Source organism: Pteropus alecto, unplaced genomic scaffold (genome assembly GCF_000325575.1).
Source record: "Pteropus alecto unplaced genomic scaffold, ASM32557v1 scaffold5, whole genome shotgun sequence".
Taxonomy (NCBI): Eukaryota; Metazoa; Chordata; class Mammalia; order Chiroptera; family Pteropodidae; genus Pteropus; species Pteropus alecto.
This window is the reverse complement of record NW_006441953.1, coordinates 10,161,607-10,167,260: the sequence shown is the minus strand read 5'-3', so window position 1 is coordinate 10,167,260 and position 5,654 is coordinate 10,161,607. Positions and strand designations below refer to the sequence as shown.

Sequence of the window (5,654 nt, the reverse complement as noted above, 5' to 3'; positions counted from 1 at the left end):
AAGAGGGGTTCACTCTAAGTGTTAGGATGCCAAGAGAGCCTGCTTAAAAAACAAAAACATGAACTTTGGAGTCAGTCTTTGAGCAAGTGGTTAACTTCTCTGTGCTTCAATTTCCTCTTCTGTAAAAACTGAGGCCCATAGTACCATGAGTACCTACCTTATATGATAGTGATGAGAATTAAGTATAATCATGTAACTTTAAAATAAGCAAAGCTTTCTTAACTAGCACACACAAAGAATTAGCGATAAAAAAAAATGATTGAAACATTGGACTTCACTAAAATCAAGAACTCTTATTAACTGCAAGATACTATTAGGAGGATAAAAAGAAAAGCATACCAGATTGTATTTTCCAGAAATGTCTGTGATAATATTTCTCATCTCATATGCTCATTCAGAATCTTGCCACTGCCCCAAGTTTATGTCCCTCCCTTGAACCTGGGTGGACCTTTGTGACAATTTGACTAATACAATATGGCAGAATCAATGCTATGGGACTTCTGAGGATGGATCGTAAAAACCCACACAGTTTCCACCTCTCCTAGGACATTCGCCCTTGGAACTCAACCACACTACACTGTGAGGAAATATAATCCATATAGAGGAATACATAGAGGTAGGAACCAAGGCAGACAGTCCACATCAACTTGCCAGCCATGTGAGTGAGTTGTCTTGGGAGCAAATGTTCCTGCTCACGTTTGAGCTGCCCCAGCTAATGCCGTGTGGAACAGAGCAAAGCCTTCCCTACTGAGCCTTGGCCAAATCTTGACAGCACATAACTAGGATCATTATTCAGCGCCATGACGCTTACATCAGGCCTAATTAGTAGTTGTGCTGCTGTCTATGGATTTGTGGCGTTCCTCTAGGGCAGACAGGCTCAGTAGGTCACAATGCCTGCAAGGAACCATTCCTCTTTTCTCTAATACTCCATTCTAAGAATGCACGCTCTTTTAAACTTCAGTACTCAAGATGTTACCAAGGAGACCCCTGGTGGTGTAGTAGTTTCTGGTTCCAGTGTCTGTAACTACAGAATAAAATTGGTAGAATAGGATCATCCACGTACCCTAGATCAATCTCACCCCTTTCTAGTGTCAATTATTGATGAAAGGCTCTTGGGAACAAGGTCACACTGATAGAACGCAATCGATAATGAAGGGGAAATGCTGAGCTACCGAATGTACTCTACTTGAATCAGAAAAAATACACACGATTCAAAATTGCGCTTGGCAAGTCTCCACAATGCCTGGTTGTGGGCACCTTTCAGTGTTATTAATAAGAAAAGTCTTATATGCTGCAAAGACGTCAATCATTTGAGGATAGGCACAAAATCAGGCTGCCACCAAAATCTGAATATACTATGATCATACTATACATTTCATTTCCTAGAAATGCAGTGATGTGCTCTGATATTTGCAAAATAAGAAAAATAACTTTAAGTAATTTTAATATACTGAAGATCTGTTTAGAATCAGATGGATCTATGAATATTTTCAAATTTGAGAATCAGTGGAAATTATTTTTACCTACTTATACCCTAATTTTCCATGGTAAATTCTAATATAAACTGTTTAACTCAGCAAAACAAAGGGACTTAGAGCATAATAACAATTATAATTACCATCAAATACAAAAATACTATAGTCAAGGATTCAAATGAATAATTCTTAGTTTCCTTGCTATATCATGCATGGAAATCAAGCTTGTATCTATTTTTTAAATGTTAAGATCATAAGAAATGTTTAAATTATTAATACGGAATTATCTCTGTTAAAGATACTAATTTATAAATATACTGCAACCTAGATACAATGGGGATCTTTTATTATGATGTCCTAACCACAAATAAATTGGTGGATTTTCCAACAAATAAATATAATTATATATTAGGAGCCAGAAAAAAAATGTTTTTGAGCAACTCTTTCCACTTGCAATTGATTTTCAACTATTTCCCTGTAATAAGTCACACACTATACTGCAGATGTGTCAGTATTTGTTGACTGGCTGTCTCTGAGTATTCACTTTACACTAATGTGGACATTCTGGACACCATGTCTAGACATCTGCTTATTCAACTGGAACTTGGGGCTTCTTGGGATTCATCCCAGCTCTTGTACTCTCTGCTTAGCCCTCGATGAATCACTGCTGATCTCCAGAGCCACATTTTCCAGTCTATCAAATAAGATGAAACCTGCCAGTCTTTCCATCTTCTGTTCTATACAGCTCTCAGTGGTAGGCAAAGGTATGATCTCACAAGGATTTTCATAAGGTCTAAATAGACGATGTTGAAGTTTCTCAGAAGAAAGATGCTCTGTCAGTAGAGGTAAGGCACTTATTATGATGTTATTGGAAATCTTTATGGAAGTATTGCAAACAAGATAGAACGTACAACTGCTTAAATAAAAGTTGAATGTTCAGCATAGCAATCAGTTTTCTGATTGCAAAATTAATACATGTTGGGTTTAGAAAATACAAAAATATGAAGAAGATAAAAAATTATGCCTGTAATATCTCCACACAAAGCTGAAAATTTAACAAAAATTTAAGACTGATTGCTCCCTTTTTTCCTATGAGAATAACACTCAAAATAATACACTGGTTGTCAAAAGAACCTCTTTATTTAATTAAATGCACTAATATAAATATTTATAGTGGTTTTCTTCCCTATATCTCTAAGAAATGCATTATATAAAAATTATATTACACTTTCCAGCTAAGCTTAATTATCTTTCTCCATTAACTCTCTGTTCTCTTTCCAGACACTTTGTTCTGTGTCCTCTCAACCAAGTTTCTGTTCTCTGTTTCCATTGCCCTCAATCTTCTATTCCTACTCCAATATAGGCAGCTTCTAAAAATCCCTATGCAATTCAAGTTTTGTCCTCAGCCTGCATAGTCCACTCAGCAGAACAAAAACCCATATGGAGTTGAACAGTAATCAAACCTTGATCCTCAAGCCCCTGGGAGGGATTAGCTCTCTGACCTCGTTCACTTTAGGGAGATGTTCTAAAATGGTTTCATTCTGACTCAGCGTGTGGTTTCCAGAGGAATTCCGAAATAACTTCTAAAGTAAAATACGTCTGCAGAAGAAGCTCCTAAACCTAACCTCAAACAGAAATAATAGCCAAAAGTCTACAGGATTGGAGGAGGTTTTATGAAGCTCCTTTATAATCGCCATAAAAATTACAAAGTAAATAAAGGAGGCTCACAATGCTGGTGCTTAACAAGCTAAGAGGCAAAAATTGATGCGTGCTGAAAGAACACAAAAAAGCAAAGCTATAGGGAAAAGTTCCCATTGAATTCTAGGCTCCCCACTGCCAATTATCTCCTGATGATAGATGCTGGGTACACAGGGCTGAGTCCTCAGATGTGGTAATGGTTTGTAAAGACTCACCCAGTTATTCGCTTGATTCTTCTGGCTAAACAACAAATAGACACCTGAAAATGAGCCAGGCAGAGCCAGGAGTGACCAAGGTGACCAGGAGGCAGCAGCATCAAATGCCTGTGACCTTGTTCACATTCCCAATATCCTCTACCCACACTGAATTCAGAGAGGAAATTGCCTTAACTCTTTGAAGCTATTGAATCTTTTAATAAACCAGACAGAAATGCCTTTTCATGGTTAACTAGCTAGCAATATAAGCCAATGATGCCTGCCAGGAAGAAGAAAAATAATAAAATAAATGACAGTCTTTATTAAAGAATTATCATATGTAAAGGTATGCGAGTGTGCATATGCAAAATGACAGCACTCTACTTTTTTAAGTCTTCGGTGTCTTCAAGATATTTTTGGTTTAACAAACAAATATAATTTTACTTCGGCTAACCTCGTAGTAAAGGTTATAGCAATATTTACTCATATCATCATTCTTTGCATTTGTAACAAATCTCTAGCCTGTTTTTCCCATTATTGTGGACTCAGAAGAAAACAGACAGCCTGAATAAACTGTATGTAGGCAGAGAAGGAGTCAGGGCAGTAGGTAAGAAGACTTTTAGATCAGAAAGCCAGAGGGCCGGCTGGAGCAGGAGTGGCCAGAGCAAATGCAGAAAGTGCTCCAGGAGACAGAAGCTATGTGATGGGAAGAGGCAGGGAGAGGTTTGGAATGGACATATCCAAGAATCACTATGAGCAAAGAATAATTAGGGACCCATACCTAAATTATTAAATCTTTAAAGCACAAATTTTTACGTTGCCCATCTAAGAAATTTTGATAATTTCTTCTATTACTCCTCCTCTTACTGCATTAAGTTCATGGTAAATGGCAGACTTTGGGAGGTTTTATAGTATTCATGCATTCTTTTCTTCAAAGGCTCATCAAAGATTACTTGATGGAAGGAGTATCTGGAATTTGGGGCCATGTTTTAAAACTGCCACAGCGGCTTTTGATAACGGCTCTGAGCTGCCAGTAAGAAGCTTGAATACCCCAAGTTGCCATGATCTGAAGATGCTCAACCCACAAGAAAGGTCTTGTTGTAAGAATTCCTGGTCCACAGAATCCATGAGCAAAATAAAAAGGTTGTGGTTATACATTGCAAAGGCTGATGTGGTTTGTTACTCAGCAATAGATAACGGAAGCAGCTACTCTTTATTAAGCACGTCTCTGCACCAACATTCTACACATGGGTAGTTCTTCATCGATGAGAAAACCAAGGTCAAGAGAAGCAAAGAACATATTACAGATCATGCCTCTGAAAGTGACGCTGGCACAGTTAAAACTCTTGCTCGTTTGAATCTGAAGCCAAGCTCTTAAGTACTCCAGGGGGCCAAGGGAAATCTCTTCCACCAGAAGGGGGAGAGGTAGAGAAAGATGGTGTCTCTGTCTTTCTTCTGAATCTGTATTAATTACCCCACATTACGATATGAAATTTAAGTGCTTCATTCTCTTGAACATTTCTCTTCTTAATTCTAAATCTTCCCAAGGATGAGAGATGCTTACCCACTAAGAAATGTCTTTTATTTTAATTTGAAGGGAAGAGTGGTTACCTTTTCATGTACTTTTTGAAGTTGTTTGCTTGCTTGAGGTTACAAAATGACCCAAGTGGGCTACTGTCTGGGTTTTCGTACTTCATCTTTCTTTCTTTCTTTCTTTCTTTTCTTTCTTTCTTTCTTTCTTTCTTTCTTTCTTTCTTTCTTTCTTTCTTTCTTTCTTTCTTTCTTTCTTTCTTTCTTTCTCTTTCTTTCTCTCTCTCTCTCCCTCTCCCTCTCCCTCTCTCTTTAACAAAAATTACATTCTTTCTTTCTTTCTTTCTTTCTTTCTTTCTTTCTTTCTTTCTTTCTTTCTTTCTTTCTTTCTTTCTTTCTTTTAAAACATTCTGAGTCTATTTGAAGTTTCTGTGCCAGTGGTTCCTCAACTTCAAGGGGTGAAAAATGTCACATGGTTCACTTGACTGAATTCAGTTTATATATAACCTAATCCTTCTACCTGCTCCCAAAAGTTTGCACACAGCACCCCCCCCACACACATACACTGCTCACTGCAATTATAGCCCCCAAAAGTTATGAAGAATGATTTCTCCTATTAAATACCTCCATGCAAATAAAAAAGCATTTTGAATACTTATATGCATGTCAACATTTAAAGTTTTTAATGAGAAAAATGAGCTGCTTCTTTCTTGTTCATTTAGCTAATGTAGGTTAGATTGGTGACAGCACTACTTAC

General features: G+C 37.4%; 1 long non-coding RNA gene across 1 annotated transcript; it reads left to right on the top strand.

Annotated features, from left to right (window-relative positions):
- The first annotated feature begins 2,140 nt into the window (after positions 1-2,140).
- On the top strand, positions 2,141-4,531 carry LOC112485478. Its single transcript, XR_003048461.1, has 2 exons — positions 2,141-2,320; positions 4,305-4,531. It is a non-coding gene; the product is annotated as an uncharacterized LOC112485478 (long non-coding RNA).
- The last annotated feature ends 1,123 nt before the right edge of the window (positions 4,532-5,654 follow it).